Source organism: Podarcis liolepis (assembly GCF_965112155.1).
Source record: "Podarcis liolepis genome assembly, chromosome: 10".
Classification (NCBI taxonomy): domain Eukaryota; kingdom Metazoa; phylum Chordata; class Lepidosauria; order Squamata; family Lacertidae; genus Podarcis; species Podarcis liolepis.
The window spans coordinates 56,544,637-56,562,721 of record NC_139562.1 but is presented as its reverse complement, the minus strand read 5'-3'; positions in this window follow the sequence as shown (position 1 = coordinate 56,562,721).

The following is an 18,085-nucleotide window of genomic DNA, read 5'->3' as shown; positions in this document are numbered from 1 at the left end:
AAATGGTGCCAAAAGCTTGAAAATGCTCCCCTGAAAGGTTTGGCACTCGAAACGGAAGGCTTTTTATCACAGGACAAGAAATCAGCCCTCAAAAACTTATCCGGCAGAAAATATTCTTTTGAAAAAATCCCTAACCCCGGGGTCACAATTTCAGCAAAAATCTGACTTTTGGCAATTCACACAAAAATGGTGCCAAAAGCTTTAAAATGCTCCCCTGAAAGGTTTGGTACTCGAAACGGAAGGCTTTTTATCACAGGACAAGAAATCAGCCCTCAAAAACTTAACCGGCAGAAAATATTTTTTTGAAGAAATCCCTAAGCCCCGGGGTCACAATTTCAGCAAAAATCTGACTTTTGGCAATTCATTCAAAAATGGTGCCAACCGGTTGCAAATGCTCTCCTGAAAGCTTTGGCGATGGAAACAGAAGGCTTTTTATCACAGGACAAGAAATCAGCCCTCAAAAACTTAACCGGCAGAAAATATTTTTTTGAAGAAATCCCTAACCCCCGGGGTCACAATTTCAGCAAAAATCTGACTTTTGGCAATTCATTCAAAAATGGTGCCAAAAGCTTGAAAATGCTCCCCTGAAAGGTTTGGCACACAAAACGGAAGGCTTTTTATCACCGGACAAGAATTCAGCCCTTAAAAACTTAACCGGCAGAAAATATTTTTTTGAACAAATCCCTAAGCCCCGGGGTCCCAATTTCAGCAAAATTCTGACTTTTGGCAATTCACTCAAAAATGGTGCCAAGAGCTTGAAAATGCTCTCCTGAAAGGTTTGGCACTCGAAAAGGAAGGCTTTTTATCACAGGACAAGAAATCAGCCCTCAAAAACTTAACCGGCAGAAAATATTTTTTTGAACAAATCCCTAAGCCCCGGGGTCACAATTTCAGCAAAAATCTGACTTTTGGCAATTCACTCAAAAATGGTGCCAAAAGCTTGAAAATGCTCCCCTGAAAGGTTTGGCACTCGAAACGGAAGGCTTTTTATCACAGGACAAGAAATCAGCCCTCAAAAACTTAACCGGCAGAAAATATTTTGTGGAAGAAATCCCTAACCCCCGGGGTCACAATTTCAGCAAAAATCTGACTTTTGGCAATTCACTCAAAAATGGTGCCAAAAGCTAGAAAATGCTCCCCCGAAAGGTTTGGCACTCGAAACAGAAGGCTTTTTATCACAGGACAAGAAATCAGGCCTCAAAAACTTAACCGGCAGAAAATATTTTGTGGAAGAAATCCCTAACCCCCGAGGTCACAATTTCAGCAAAATTCTGACTTTTGGCAATTCACTCAAAAATGGTGCCAAGAGCTTGAAAATGCTCTCCTGAAAGGTTTGGCACTCGAAAAGGAAGGCTTTTTATCACAGGACAAGAAATCAGCCCTCAAAAACGTAACCGGCAGAAAATATTTTTTTTGAAGAAATCCCTAACCCCCGGGGTCACAATTTCAGCAAAAATCTGACTTTTGGAAATTCACTCAAAAATGGTGCCAAAAGCTTGAAAATGCTCCCCTGAAAGGTTTGGCACTCGAAACAGAAGGCTTTTTATCACAGGACAAGAAATCAGCCCTCAAAAACTTATCCGGCAGAAAATATTCTTTTGAAAAAATCCGTAAGTCCCGGGGTCACAATTTCAGCAAAAATCTGAATTTTGGCAATTCACACAAAAATGGTGCCAAAAGCTTGAAAATGCTCCCCTGAAAGTTTTGGCACTCGAAACGGAAGGCTTTTTATCACAGGACAAGAAATCAGCCCTCAAAAACTTAACCGGCAGAAAATATTTTTTTGAACAAATCCCTAAGCCCCGGGGTCACAATTTCTGCAAAAATCTGACTTTTGGCAATTCACTCAAAAATGGTGCCAAAAGCTTGAAAATGCTCCCCTGAAAGGTTTGGCACTCAAAACGGAAGGCTTTTTATCACCGGACAAGAATTCAGCCCTTAAAAACTTAACCGGCAGAAAATATTTTGTGGAAGAAATCCCTAACCCCCGGGGTCACAATTTCAGCAAAAATCTGACTTTTGGCAATTCACTCAAAAATGATGCCAAGAGCTTGAAAATGCTCTCCTGAAAGGTTTGGCACTCGAAAAGGAAGGCTTTTTATCACAGGACAAGAAATCAGCCCTCAAAAAATTAACTGGCAGAAAATATTTTTTTGAACAAATCCCTAACCCAGTGTTTCCCAACCGGTGTTCCGCGGCACACTAGTGTGCCGCCGGACGTTGCTTAGTGTGCCATGGGAGGGAGGCGGGCGAGTCGGGCTAATCCTCCGACGAGCTCCACCTCCAGACCCATTGCTCAAATCCTTTAACCCAGGAGGGCTCAAGCGTGGGAGCCTATAGTTAGAGCTCAGCTCCTTTTCTTGCCTTCCCCGCCCCCCCACGGAGCACATTTTCCTCGCCCCCCCAACCCCCGCATGTAGAATAGAAGCCCTCCAGCCTCCACGGTGCACAAACTCTCCCCTCTGCAATGAAGCGCTTTGTTGCATATCTTTGGTGAGGTTTTTAGGCAGTCTTGGTGCACCTTAAATCAGCGCTAATTGCGCCTGGACGCAGTATTTACTTCCGAGTAGGCCCCCTTCTTCCCCCCCCCCTGTAGCACCTGACGTTGCTATTCGTATCATCAGGTTTGTTTGTTGATAATTTAATTGTTTTAAAAGCATCATGCTAAAGAGCTCTCTTCCACCCCCAGACCCTTGGGCAAAACAGAAACACACACATACACAAACACAGAGATTGAGCCCTGCAGGTTTTATGAAATGAATGGATTCTGAATGCCTGTTTCAGTGGCTTGTCCGCCTTAGGCTGCTGGGCCAGACACCTGTTACACGGTGCAGTCCGTAAGCTGTGAGCGCTGCTACCTGCCGCCGAGACCACGTAACGACAGTCTTGAAAGACCTACATTGGCTCCCAGTACCTTTCCGAGCACAATTCAAAGTGTTGGTGCTGACCTTTAAAGCCCTAAGCGGTTTCGGTCCAGTATACCTGAAGTAGCGTCTCCGCCACCATCGTTCAGCCCAGACACTGAGATCCAGTGCCAAGGGCCTTCTGGCAATTCCCTCACTGTGAAAAGTGAGGTTACAGGGAACCAGGCAGAGGGCCTTCTCGGTAGTGGCGCCCGCCCTGTGGAATGCCCTCCCATCAGACATCAAAGAGATAACCATTACCTTCTATGCTGTTACTATTTTTTAAATTTTTTTTACATAAGTAAAAAGTGACCTTTCCCCATCTGGCATGGTGGTGTGCCTCGAGATTTTTTTCATGAAACAAGTGTGCCTTTGCCCAAAAAAGGTTGGGAAACACTGCCCTAACCCCCGGGGTCACAATTTCAGCCAAAATCTGACTTTTGGCAATTCACTCAAAAATGGTGCCAAAAGCTTGAAAATGCACTCCTGAAAGGTTTGGCACTCGAAAAGGAAGGCTTTTTATCACAGGACAAGAAATCAGGCCTCAAAAACTTAACCGGCAGAAAATATTTTTTTGAACAAATCCCTAAGCCCCGGGGTCACAATTTCAGCAAAAATCTGACTTTTGGCAATTCATTCAAAAATGGTGCCAAAAGCTAGAAAATGCTCCCCTGAAAGGTTTGGCACTCGAAACTGAATGCTTTTTATCACAGGACAAGAAATCAGCCCTCAAAAACTTAACCGGCAGAAAATATTTTTTTGAAAAAATCCCTAACCCACGGGGTCACAATTTCAGCAAAAATCTGACTTTTGGCAATTCACTCAAAAATTGTGCCAAAAAGCTGGAAAATGCACTCCTGAAAGGTTTGGCACTTGAAACAGAAGGCTTTTTATCACAGGACAAGAAATCAGCCCTCAAAAACTTAACCGGCAGAAAATATTTTTTTGAAGAAATCCCTAACCCCCGGGGTCACAATTTCAGCAAAAATCTGACTTTTGGCAATTCACTCAAAAATGGTGCCAAAAGCTTGAAAATGCACTCCTGAAAGGTTTGGCACTCGAAACAGAAGGCTTTTTATCACAGGACAAGAAATCAGCCCTCAAAAACTTAACCGGCAGAAAATATTTTTTTGAAAAAATCCCTAACCCCCGGGGTCACAATTTCAGCAAAAATCTGACTTTTGGCAATTCACTCAAAAATGGTGCCAAAAGCTTGAAAATGCTCTCCTGAAAGGTTTGGCACTCGAAACAGAAGGCTTTTTATCACAGGACAAGAAATCAGCCCTCAAAAACTTAACCGGCAGAAAATATTTTTTTGAAAAAATCCCTAACCCCCGGGGTCACAATTTCAGCAAAAATCTGACTTTTGGCAATTCACTCAAAAATGGTGCCAAAAGCTTGAAAATGCTCTCCTGAAAGGTTTGGCACTCGAAACTGAATGCTTTTTATCACAGGACAAGAAATCAGCCCTCAAAAACTTAACCGGCAGAAAATATTTTTTTGAACAAATCCCTAACCCCCGGGGTCACAATTTCAGCAAAAATCTGACTTTTGGCAATTCACTCAAAAATGGTGCCAAAAGCTTGAAAATGCACTCCTGAAAGGTTTGGCACTCGAAACAGAAGGCTTTTTATCACAGGACAAGAAATCAGCCCTCAAAAACTTAACTGGCAGAAAATATTTTTTTGAACAAATCCCTAAGCCCCGGGGTCACAATTTCTGCAAAAATCTGACTTTTGGCAATTCACTCAAAAATGGTGCCAAAAGCTTGAAAATGCTCCCCTGAAAGGTTTGGCACTCAAAACGGAAGGCTTTTTATCACCGGACAAGAATTCAGCCCTTAAAAACTTAACCGGCAGAAAATATTTTGTGGAAGAAATCCCTAACCCCCGGGGTCACAATTTCAGCAAAATTCTGAATTTTGGCAATTCACTCAAAAATGGTGCCAAGAGCTTGAAAATGCTCTCCTGAAAGGTTTGGCACTCGAAAAGGAAGGCTTTTTATCACAGGACAAGAAATCAGCCCTCAAAAAATTAACCGGCAGAAAATATTTTTTTGAACAAATCCCTAACCCCCGGGGTCACAATTTCAGCCAAAATCTGACTTTTGGCAATTCACTCAAAAATGGTGCCAAAAGCTTGAAAATGCACTCCTGAAAGTTTTGGCACTCGAAAAGGAAGGCTTTTTATCACAGGACAAGAAATCAGCCCTCAAAAACTTATCCGGCATAAAATATTTTTTTGAAAAAATCCTTAAGCCCCGGGGTCACAATTTCAGCAAAAATCTGACTTTTGGCAATTCACTCAAAAATGGTGCCGAAGCTTGAAAATGCTCCCCTGAAAGGTTTGGCACTCGAAACAGAAGGCTTTTTATCACCGGAAAGGAATTCAGCCCGCAAAAACTTAAGTGGCAGAAAATATTTTTTTGAACAAATCCCTAACCCCCGGGGTCACAATTTCAGCAAAAATCTGACTTTTGGCAATTCACTCAAAAATGGTGCCAAAAGCTTGAAAATGCTCTCCTGAAAGGTTTGGCACTCGAAAAGGAAGGCTTTTTATCACAGGACAAGAATTCAGCCCTTAAAAACTTAACCGGCAGAAAATATTTTGTGGAAGAAATCCCTAAGCCCCGTGGTCACAATTTCAGCAAAATTCTGACTTTTGGCAATTCACTCAAAAATGGTGCCAAGAGCTTGAAAATGCTCTCCTGAAAGATTTGGCACTCGAAAAGGAATGCTTTTTATCACAGGACAAGAAATCAGCCCTCAAAAACTTAACCGGCAGAAAATATTTTTTTGAACAAATCCCTAAGCCCCGGGGTCACAATTTCAGCAAAAATCTGACTTTTGGCAATTCACTCAAAAATGGTGCCAAAAGCTTGAAAATGCTCCCCTGAAAGGTTTGGCACTCGAAACGGAAGGCTTTTTATCACAGGACAAGAAATCAGCCCTCAAAAACTTAACCGGCAGAAAATATTTTTTTGAACAAATCCCTAACCCCCGGGGTCACAATTTCAGCAAAAATCTGACTTTTGGCAATTCACTCAAAAATGGTGCCAAAAGCTTGAAAATGCACTCCTGAAAGGTTTGGCACTCGAAACAGAAGGCTTTTTATCACAGGACAAGAAATCAGCCCTCAAAAACTTAACTGGCAGAAAATATTTTTTTGAACAAATCCCTAAGCCCCGGGGTCACAATTTCTGCAAAAATCTGACTTTTGGCAATTCACTCAAAAATGGTGCCAAAAGCTTGAAAATGCTCCCCTGAAAGGTTTGGCACTCAAAACGGAAGGCTTTTTATCACCGGACAAGAATTCAGCCCTTAAAAACTTAACCGGCAGAAAATATTTTGTGGAAGAAATCCCTAACCCCCGGGGTCACAATTTCAGCAAAATTCTGACTTTTGGCAATTCACTCAAAAATGGTGCCAAGAGCTTGAAAATGCTCTCCTGAAAGGTTTGGCACTCAAAAAGGAAGGCTTTTTATCACAGGACAAGAAATCAGCCCTCAAAAAATTAACCGGCAGAAAATATTTTTTTGAACAAATCCCTAACCCCCGGGGTCACAATTTCAGCCAAAATCTGACTTTTGGCAATTCACTCAAAAATGGTGCCAAAAGCTTGAAAATGCACTCCTGAAAGGTTTGGCACTCGAAAAGGAAGGCTTTTTATCACAGGACAAGAAATCAGCCCTCAAAAACTTAACCGGCAGAAAATATTTTTTTGAACAAATCCCTAAGCCCCGGGGTCACAATTTCAGCAAAAATCTGACTTTTGGCAATTCATTCAAAAATGGTGCCAAAAGCTAGAAAATGCTCCCCTGAAAGGTTTGGCACTCGAAACTGAATGCTTTTTATCACAGGACAAGAAATCAGCCCTCAAAAACTTAACCGGCAGAAAATATTTTTTTGAAAAAATCCCTAACCCCCGGGGTCACAATTTCAGCAAAAATCTGACTTTTGGCAATTCACTCAAAAATGGTGCCAAAAGCTTGAAAATGCACTCCTGAAAGGTTTGGCACTCGAAACAGAAGGCTTTTTATCACAGGACAAGAAATCAGCCCTCAAAAACTTAACTGGCAGAAAATATTTTTTTGAACAAATCCCTAACCCCCGGGGTCACAATTTCAGCAAAAATCTGACTTTTGGCAATTCACTCAAAAATGGTGCCAAAAGCTTGTAAATGCTCTCCTGAAAGGTTTGGCACTCGAAAAGGAAGGCTTTTTATCACAGGACAAGAATTCAGCCCTTAAAAACTTAACCGGCAGAAAATATTTTGTGGAAGAAATCCCTAAGCCCCGTGGTCACAATTTCAGCAAAATTCTGACTTTTGGCAATTCACTCAAAAATGGTGCCAAGAGCTTGAAAATGCTCTCCTGAAAGGTTTGGCACTCGAAAAGGAATGCTTTTTATCACAGGACAAGAAATCAGCCCTCAAAAACTTAACCGGCAGAAAATATTTTTTTGAACAAATCCCTAAGCCCCGGGGTCACAATTTCAGCAAAAATCTGACTTTTGGCAATTCACTCAAAAATGGTGCCAAAAGCTTGAAAATGCTCCCCTGAAAGGTTTGGCACTCGAAACGGAAGGCTTTTTATCACAGGACAAGAAATCAGCCCTCAAAAACTTAACCGGCAGAAAATATTTTTTTGAACAAATCCCTAAGCCCCGGGGTCACAATTTCAGCAAAAATCTGACTTTTGGCAATTCACTCAAAAATGGTGCCAAAAGCTTGAAAATGCTCTCCTGAAAGGTTTGGCACTCGAAAAGGAAGGCTTTTTATCACAGGACAAGAAATCAGCCCTCAAAAACTTAACCGGCAGAAAATATTTTTTTGAAAAAATCCCTAACCCCCGGGGTCACAATTTCAGCAAAATTCTGACTTTTGGCAATTCACTCAAAAATGGTGCCAAAAGCTTGAAAATGCTCTCCTGAAAGGTTTGGCACTCGAAAAGGAAGGCTTTTTATCACAGGACAAGAAATCAGCCCTCAAAAACTTAACCGGCAGAAAATATTCTTTTGAAAAAAAATCCCTAAGCCCCGGGGTCACAATTTCAGCAAAAATCTGACTTTTGGCAATTCACTCAAAAATGGTGCCAAAAGCTTGAAAATGCTCCCCTGAAAGGTTTGGCACTCGAAACGGAAGGCTTTTTATCACAGGACAAGAAATCAGCCCTCAAAAACTTATCCGGCAGAAAATATTCTTTTGAAAAAATCCCTAACCCCGGGGTCACAATTTCAGCAAAAATCTGACTTTTGGCAATTCACACAAAAATGGTGCCAAAAGCGTGACAATGCTCCCCTGAAAGGTTTGGCACTCGAAACGGAAGGCTTTTTATCACAGGACAAGAAATCAGCCCTCAAAAAATTAACCGGCAGAAAATATTTTTTTGAACAAATCCCTAAGCCCCGGGGTCACAATTTCAGCAGAAATCTGACTTTTGGCAATTCATTCAAATATGGTGCCAAAAGGTAGAAAATGCTCCCCTGAAAGGTTTGGCACTCGAAACGGAAGGCTTTTTATCACAGGACAAGAAATCAGCCCTCAAAAACTTAACCGGCAGAAAATATTTTTTTTGAAGAAATCCCTAACCCCCGGGGTCACAATTTCTGCAAAAATCTGACTTTTGGCAATTCACTCAAAAATGGTGCCAAAAGCTTGAAAATGCACTCCTGAAAGGTTTGGCACTCGAAACAGAAGGCTTTTTATTACAGGACAAGAAATCAGCCCTCAAAAACTTAACCGGCAGAAAATATTTTTTTGATGAAATCCCTAACCCCCGGGGTCACAATTTCAGCAAAAATCTGACTTTTGGCAATTCATTCAAAAATGGTGCCAAAAGCTAGAAAATGCTCCCCTGAAAGGTTTGGCACTCGAAACTGAATGCTTTTTATCACAGGACAAGAAATCAGCCCTCAAAAACTTAACCGGCAGAAAACATTTTTTTGAAGAAATCCCTAACCCCCGGGGTCACAATTTCAGCAAAAATCTGACTTTTGGCAATTCACTCAAAAATGGTGCCAAAAGCTTGAAAATGCACTCCTGAAAGGTTTGGCACTCGAAACATAAGGCTTTTTATCACAGGACAAGAAATCAGCCCTCAAAAACTTAACCGGCAGAAAATATTCTTTTGAAAAAAAATCCCTAAGCCTGGGGTCACAATTTCAGCAAAAATCTGACTTTTGGCTATTCACTCAAAAATGGTGCCAACCAGTTGCAAATGCTCCCCTGAAAGGTTTGGCACTCGAAACAGAAGGCTTTTTATCACAGGACAAGAAATCAGCCCTCAAAAACTTAACCGGCAGAAAATATTTTTTTGAACAAATCCCTAAGCCCCGGGGTCACAATTTCAGCAAAAATCTGACTTTTGGCAATTCACTCAAAAATGGTGCCAAAAGCTTGAAAATGCTCCCCTGAAAGGTTTGGCACTCGAAACGGAAGGCTTTTTATCACAGGACAAGAAATCAGCCCTCAAAAACGTATCCGGCAGAAAATATTGTTTTGAAAAAATCCCTAACCCTGGGGTCACAATTTCAGCAAAAATCTGACTTTTGGCAATTCACACAAAAATTGTGCCAAAAGCTTGAAAATGCTCCCCTGAAAGGTTTGGCACTCGAAACGGAAGGCTTTTTATCACAGGACAAGAAATCAGCCCTCAAAAACTTAACCGGCAGAAAATATTTTTTTGAACAAATCCCTAAGGTCACAATTTCAGCAAAAATCTGACTTTTGGCAATTCATTCAAAATCGGTGCCAAAAGCTAGAAAATGCTCCCCTGAAAGGTTTGGCACTCGAAACTGAATGCTTTTTATCACAGGACAAGAAATCAGCCCTCAAAAACTTAACCGGCAGAAAATATTTTTTTGAAAAAATCCCTAACCCCCGGGGTCACAATTTCAGCAAAATTCTGACTTTTGGCAATTCACTCAAAAATGGTGCCAAAAGCTTGAAAATGCACTCCTGAAAGGTTTGGCACTCGAAAAGGAAGGCTTTTTATCACAGGACAAGAAATCAGCCCTCAAAAACTTAACCGGCAGAAAATATTTTTTTGAAGAAATCCCTAACCCCCGGGGTCACAATTTCAGCAAAAATCTGACTTTTGGCAATTCACTCAAAAATGGTGCCAAAAGCTTGAAAATGCACTCCTGAAAGGTTTGGTACTCGAAACAGAAGGCTTTTTATCACAGGACAAGAAATCAGCCCTCAAAAACTTAACCGGCAGAAAATATTTTTTTGAACAAATCCCTAACCCCCGGGGTCACAATTTCAGCAAAAATCTGACTTTTGGCAATTCACTCAAAAATGGTGCCAAAAGCTTGAAAATGCTCTCCTGAAAGGTTTGGCACTCGAAAAGGAAGGCTTTTTATCACAGGACAAGAAATCAGCCCTCAAAAACTTAACCGGCAGAAAATATTTTTTTGAAGAAATCCCTAACCGCCGGGGTCACAATTTCAGCAAAAATCTGACTTTTGGCAATTCACTCAAAAATGGTGCCAAAAGCTTGAAAATGCACTCCTGAAAGGTTTGGCACTCGAAACAGAAGGCTTTTTATCACAGGACAAGAAATCAGCCCTCAAAAACTAAACCGGCAGAAAATATTTTTTTGAACAAATCCCTAACCCACGGGGTCACAATTTCAGCAAAAATCTGACTTTTGGCAATTCACTCAAAAATGGTGCCAAAAGCTTGAAAATGCTCTCCTGAAAGGTTTGGCACTCGAAAAGGAAGGCTTTTTATCACAGGACAAGAAATCAGCCCTCAAAAACTTAACCGGCAGAAAACATTTTTTTGAAGAAATCCCTAACCCCCGGGGTCACAATTTCAGCAAAAATCTGACTTTTGGCAATTCACTCAAAAATGGTGCCAAAAGCTTGAAAATGCACTCCTGAAAGGTTTGGCACTCGAAACATAAGGCTTTTTATCACAGGACAAGAAATCAGCCCTCAAAAACTTAACCGGCAGAAAATATTCTTTTGAAAAAAAATCCCTAAGCCTGGGGTCACAATTTCAGCAAAAATCTGACTTTTGGCTATTCACTCAAAAATGGTGCCAACCAGTTGCAAATGCTCCCCTGAAAGGTTTGGCACTCGAAACAGAAGGCTTTTTATCACAGGACAAGAAATCAGCCCTCAAAAACTTAACCGGCAGAAAATATTTTTTTGAACAAATCCCTAAGCCCCGGGGTCACAATTTCAGCAAAAATCTGACTTTTGGCAATTCACTCAAAAATGGTGCCAAAAGCTTGAAAATGCTCCCCTGAAAGGTTTGGCACTCGAAACGGAAGGCTTTTTATCACAGGACAAGAAATCAGCCCTCAAAAACGTATCCGGCAGAAAATATTGTTTTGAAAAAATCCCTAACCCTGGGGTCACAATTTCAGCAAAAATCTGACTTTTGGCAATTCACACAAAAATTGTGCCAAAAGCTTGAAAATGCTCCCCTGAAAGGTTTGGCACTCGAAACGGAAGGCTTTTTATCACAGGACAAGAAATCAGCCCTCAAAAACTTAACCGGCAGAAAATATTTTTTTGAACAAATCCCTAAGGTCACAATTTCAGCAAAAATCTGACTTTTGGCAATTCATTCAAAATCGGTGCCAAAAGCTAGAAAATGCTCCCCTGAAAGGTTTGGCACTCGAAACTGAATGCTTTTTATCACAGGACAAGAAATCAGCCCTCAAAAACTTAACCGGCAGAAAATATTTTTTTGAAAAAATCCCTAACCCCCGGGGTCACAATTTCAGCAAAATTCTGACTTTTGGCAATTCACTCAAAAATGGTGCCAAAAGCTTGAAAATGCACTCCTGAAAGGTTTGGCACTCGAAAAGGAAGGCTTTTTATCACAGGACAAGAAATCAGCCCTCAAAAACTTAACCGGCAGAAAATATTTTTTTGAAGAAATCCCTAACCCCCGGGGTCACAATTTCAGCAAAAATCTGACTTTTGGCAATTCACTCAAAAATGGTGCCAAAAGCTTGAAAATGCACTCCTGAAAGGTTTGGTACTCGAAACAGAAGGCTTTTTATCACAGGACAAGAAATCAGCCCTCAAAAACTTAACCGGCAGAAAATATTTTTTTGAACAAATCCCTAACCCCCGGGGTCACAATTTCAGCAAAAATCTGACTTTTGGCAATTCACTCAAAAATGGTGCCAAAAGCTTGAAAATGCTCTCCTGAAAGGTTTGGCACTCGAAAAGGAAGGCTTTTTATCACAGGACAAGAAATCAGCCCTCAAAAACTTAACCGGCAGAAAATATTTTTTTGAAGAAATCCCTAACCGCCGGGGTCACAATTTCAGCAAAAATCTGACTTTTGGCAATTCACTCAAAAATGGTGCCAAAAGCTTGAAAATGCACTCCTGAAAGGTTTGGCACTCGAAACAGAAGGCTTTTTATCACAGGACAAGAAATCAGCCCTCAAAAACTAAACCGGCAGAAAATATTTTTTTGAACAAATCCCTAACCCACGGGGTCACAATTTCAGCAAAAATCTGACTTTTGGCAATTCACTCAAAAATGGTGCCAAAAGCTTGAAAATGCTCTCCTGAAAGGTTTGGCACTCGAAAAGGAAGGCTTTTTATCACAGGACAAGAAATCAGCCCTCAAAAACTTAACCGGCAGAAAATATTTTTTTTGAAGAAATCCCTAACCCCGGGGTCACAATTTCAGCAAAAATCTGACTTTTGGCAATTCACTCAAAAATGGTGCCAAAAGCTTGAAAATGCACTCCTGAACGGTTTGGCACTCGAAACAGAAGGCTTTTTATCACAGGACAAGAAATCAGCCCTCAAAAACTTAACCGGCAGAAAATATTTTTTTGAAGAAATCTCTAACCCCCGGGGTCACAATTTCAGCAAAAATCTGACTTTTGGCAATTCATTCAAAAATGGTGCCAAAAGCTAGAAATGCTCCCCTGAAAGGTTTGGCACTCGAAACGGAAGGCTTTTTATCACAGGACAAGAAATCAGCCCTCAAAAACTTATCCGGCAGAAAATATTCTTTTGAAAAAATCCCTAAGCCCCGGGGTCACAATTTCAGCAAAAATCTGACTTTTGGCAATTCACACAAAAATGGTGCCAAAAGCTTGAAAATGCTCCCCTGAAAGGTTTGGCACTCGAAACGGAAGGCTTTTTATCACAGGACAAGAAATCATCCCTCAAAAACTTATCCGGCAGAAAATATTCTTTTGAAAAAATCCCTAAGCCCCGGGGTCACAATTTCAGCAAAATTCTGACTTTTGGCAATTCACTCAAAAATGGTGCCAAAAGCTTGAAAATGCTCTCCTGAAAGGTTTGGCACTCGAAAAGGAAGGCTTTTTATCACAGGACAAGAAATCAGCCCTCAAAAACTTAACCGGCAGAAAATATTTTTTTGAAGAAATCCCTAACCCCCGGGGTCACAATTTCAGCAAAAATCTGACTTTTGGCAATTCACTCAAAAATGGTGCAAAAAGCTTGAAAATGCACTCCTGAAAGGTTTGGCACTCGAAACAGAAGGCTTTTTATCACAGGACAAGAAATCAGCCCTCAAAAACTTAACCGGCAGAAAATATTTTTTTGAACAAATCCCTAAGCCCCGGGGTCACAATTTCAGCAAAAATCTGACTTTTGGCAATTCACTCAAAAATGGTGCCAAAAGCTTGAAAATGCTCCCCTGAATGGTTTGGCACTCGAAACTGAATGCTTTTTATCACAGGACAAGAAATCAGCCCTCTAAAACTTAACCGGCAGAAAATATTTTTTTGAAGAAATCCCTAACCCCCGGGGTCACAATTTCAGCAAAATTCTGACTTTTGGCAATTCACTCAAAAATGGTGCCAAAAGCTTGAAAATGCTCTCCTGAAAGGTTTGGCACTCGAAAAGGAAGGCTTTTTATCACAGGACAAGAAATCAGCCCTCAAAAACTTATCCGGCAGAAAATATTCTTTTGAAAAAATCCCTAAGCCCCGGGGTCACAATTTCAGCAAAAATCTGACTTTTGACAATTCACTCAAAAATGGTGCCAAAAGCTTGAAAATGCTCCCCTGAAAGGTTTGGCACTCGAAAAGGAAGGCTTTTTATCACAGGACAAGAAATCAGCCCTCAAAAACTTAAGCGGCAGAAAATATTTTTTTGAATAAATCCCTAAGCCCCGGGGTCACAATTTCAGCAAAAATCTGACTTTTGGCAATTCACACAAAAATGGTGCCAAAAGCTTGAAAATGCACTCCTGAAAGGTTTGGCACTCGAAACAGAAGGCTTTTTATCACAGGACAAGAAATCAGCCCTCAAAAACTTAACCGGCAGAAAATATTTTTTTGAAAAAATCCCTAACCCCCGGGGTCACAATTTCAGCAAAAATCTGACTTTTGGCAATTCACTCAAAAATGGTGCCAAAAGCTTGAAAATGCTCCCCTGAAAGGTTTGGCACTCGAAACGGAAGGCTTTTTATCACAGGACAAGAAATCAGCCCTCAAAAACTTAAGCGGCAGAAAATATTTTTTTGAACAAATCCCTAACCCCCGGGGTCACAATTTCAGCAAAAATCTGACTTTTGGCAATTCACTCAAAAATGGTGCCAAAAGCTTGAAAATGCTCTCCTGAAAGGTTTGGCACTCGAAAAGGAAGGCTTTTTATCACAGGACAAGAAATCAGCCCTCTAAAACTTAACCGGCAGAAAATATTTTTTTGAAGAAATCCCTAACCCCCGGGGTCACAATTTCAGCAAAATTCTGACTTTTGGCAATTCACTCAAAAATGGTGCCAAAAGCTTGAAAATGCTCTCCTGAAAGGTTTGGCACTCGAAAAGGAAGGCTTTTTATCACAGGACAAGAAATCAGCCCTCTAAAACTTAACCGGCAGAAAATATTTTTTTGAAGAAATCCCTAACCCCCGGGGTCACAATTTCAGCAAAATTCTGACTTTTGGCAATTCACTCAAAAATGGTGCCAAAAGCTTGAAAATGCTCTCCTGAAAGGTTTGGCACTCGAAAAGGAAGGCTTTTTATCACAGGACAAGAAATCAGCCCTCAAAAACTTATCCGGCAGAAAATATTCTTTTGAAAAAATCCCTAAGCCCCGGGGTCACAATTTCAGCAAAAATCTGACTTTTGGCAATTCACACAAAAATGGTGCCAAAAGCTTGAAAATGCTCCCCTGAAAGGTTTGGCACTCGAAACGGAAGGCTTTTTATCACAGGACAAGAAATCAGCCCTCAAAAACTTAACCGGCAGAAAATATTTTTTTGAAAAAATCCCTAACCCCCGGGGTCACAATTTCAGCAAAAATCTGACTTTTGGCAATTCACTCAAAAATGGTGCCAAAAGCTTGAAAATGCTCCCCTGAAAGGTTTGGCACTCGAAACGGAAGGCTTTTTATCACAGGACAAGAAATCAGCCCTCAAAAACTTAAGCGGCAGAAAATATTTTTTTGAACAAATCCCTAACCCCCGGGGTCACAATTTCAGCAAAAATCTGACTTTTGGCAATTCACTCAAAAATGGTGCCAAAAGCTTGAAAATGCTCTCCTGAAAGGTTTGGCACTCGAAAAGGAAGGCTTTTTATCACAGGACAAGAAATCAGCCCTCAAAAACTTAACCGGCAGAAAATATTTTTTTGAAGACATCCCTAACCCCCGGGGTCACAATTTCAGCAAAATTCTGACTTTTGGCAATTCACTCAAAAATGGTGCCAAAAGCTTGAAAATGCTCTCCTGAAAGGTTTGGCACTCGAAAAGGAAGGCTTTTTATCACAGGACAAGAAATCAGCCCTCAAAAACTTATCCGGCAGAAAATATTCTTTTGAAAAAAATCCCTAAGCCCCGGGGTCACAATTTCAGCAAAAATCTGACTTTTGCCTATTCACTCAAAAATGGTGCCAACCAGTTGCAAATGCTCCCCTGAAAGGTTTGGCACTCGAAATGGAAGGCTTTTTATCACAGGACAAGAAATCAGCCCTCAAAAACATATCCGGCAGAAAATATTTTTTTGAAGAAATCCCTAACCCCCGGGGTCACAATTTCAGCAAAAATCTGACTTTTGGCAATTCACTCAAAAATGGTGCCAAAAGCTTGAAAATGCTCTCCTGAAAGGTTTGGCACTCGAAAAGGAAGGCTTTTTATCACAGGACAAGAAATCAGCCCTCTAAAACTTAACCGGCAGAAAATATTTTTTTGAAGAAATCCCTAACCCCCGGGGTCACAATTTCAGCAAAATTCTGACTTTTGGCAATTCACTCAAAAATGGTGCCAAAAGCTTGAAAATGCTCTCCTGAAAGGTTTGGCACTCGAAAAGGAAGGCTTTTTATCACAGGACAAGAAATCAGCCCTCAAAAACTTATCCGGCAGAAAATATTCTTTTGAAAAAATCCCTAAGCCCCGGGGTCACAATTTCAGCAAAAATCTGACTTTTGACAATTCACTCAAAAATGGTGCCAAAAGCTTGAAAATGCTCCCCTGAAAGGTTTGGCACTCGAAAAGGAAGGCTTTTTATCACAGGACAAGAAATCAGCCCTCAAAAACTTAAGCGGCAGAAAATATTTTTTTGAACAAATCCCTAAGCCCCGGGGTCAGAATTTCAGCAAAAATCTGACTTTTGGCAATTCACACAAAAATGGTGCCAAAAGCTTGAAAATGCTCCCCTGAAAGGTTTGGCACTCGAAACGGAAGGCTTTTTATCACAGGACAAGAAATCAGCCCTCAAAAACTTATCCGGAGAATATATTTTTTTGAAGAAATCCCTAACCCCCGGGGTCACAATTTCAGCAAAAATCTGACTTTTGGCAATTCACACAAAAATGGTGCCAAAAGCTTGAAAATGCTCCCCTGAAAGGTTTGGCACTCGAAACGGAAGGCTTTTTATCACAGGACAAGAAATCAGCCCTCAAAAACTTAACCGGCAGAAAATATTTTTTTGAAGACATCCCTAAGCCCCGGGGTCACAATTTCAGCAAAATTCTGACTTTTGGCAATTCACTCAAAAATGGTGCCAAAAGCTTGAAAATGCTCTCCTGAAAGGTTTGGCACTCGAAACGGAAGGCTTTTTATCACAGGACAAGAAATCAGCCCTCAAAAACTTAACCGGCAGAAAATATTTTTTTGAAGAAATCCCTAACCCCCGGGGTCACAATTTCAGCAAAAATCTGACTTTTGGCAATTCACTCAAAAATGGTGCCAAAAGCTTGAAAATGCACTCCTGAAAGGTTTGGCACTCGAAACAGAAGGCTTTTTATCACAGGACAAGAAATCAGCCCTCAAAAACTAAACCGGCAGAAAATATTTTTTTGAACAAATCCCTAACCCACGGGGTCACAATTTCAGCAAAAATCTGACTTTTGGCAATTCACTCAAAAATGGTGCCAAAAGCTTGAAAATGCTCTCCTGAAAGGTTTGGCACTCGAAAAGGAAGGCTTTTTATCACAGGACAAGAAATCAGCCCTCAAAAACTTAACCGGCAGAAAATATTTTTTTTGAAGAAATCCCTAACCCCGGGGTCACAATTTCAGCAAAAATCTGACTTTTGGCAATTCACTCAAAAATGGTGCCAAAAGCTTGAAAATGCACTCCTGAACGGTTTGGCACTCGAAACAGAAGGCTTTTTATCACAGGCCAAGAAATCAGCCCTCAAAAACTTAACCGGCAGAAAATATTTTTTTGAAGAAATCCCTAACCCCCGGGGTCACAATTTCAGCAAAAATCTGACTTTTGGCAATTCATTCAAAAATGGTGCCAAAAGCTTGAAAATGCTCCCCTGAATGGTTTGGCACTCGAAACGGAAGGCTTTTTATCACAGGACAAGAAATCAGCCCTCAAAAACTTATCCGGCAGAAAATATTCTTTTGAAAAAATCCCTAAGCCCCGGGGTCACAATTTCAGCAAAAATCTGACTTTTGGCAATTCACACAAAAATGGTGCCAAAAGCTTGAAAATGCTCCCCTGAATGGTTTGGCACTCGAAACGGAAGGCTTTTTATCACAGGACAAGAAATCAGCCCTCTAAAACTTAACCGGCAGAAAATATTTTTTTGAACAAATCCCTAACCCCCGGGGTCACAATTTCAGCAAAATTCTGACTTTTGGCAATTCATTCAAAAATGGTGCCAAAAGCTAGAAATGCTCCCCTGAAAGGTTTGGCACTCGAAACGGAAGGCTTTTTATCACAGGACAAGAAATCATCCCTCAAAAACTTATCCGGCAGAAAATATTCTTTTGAAAA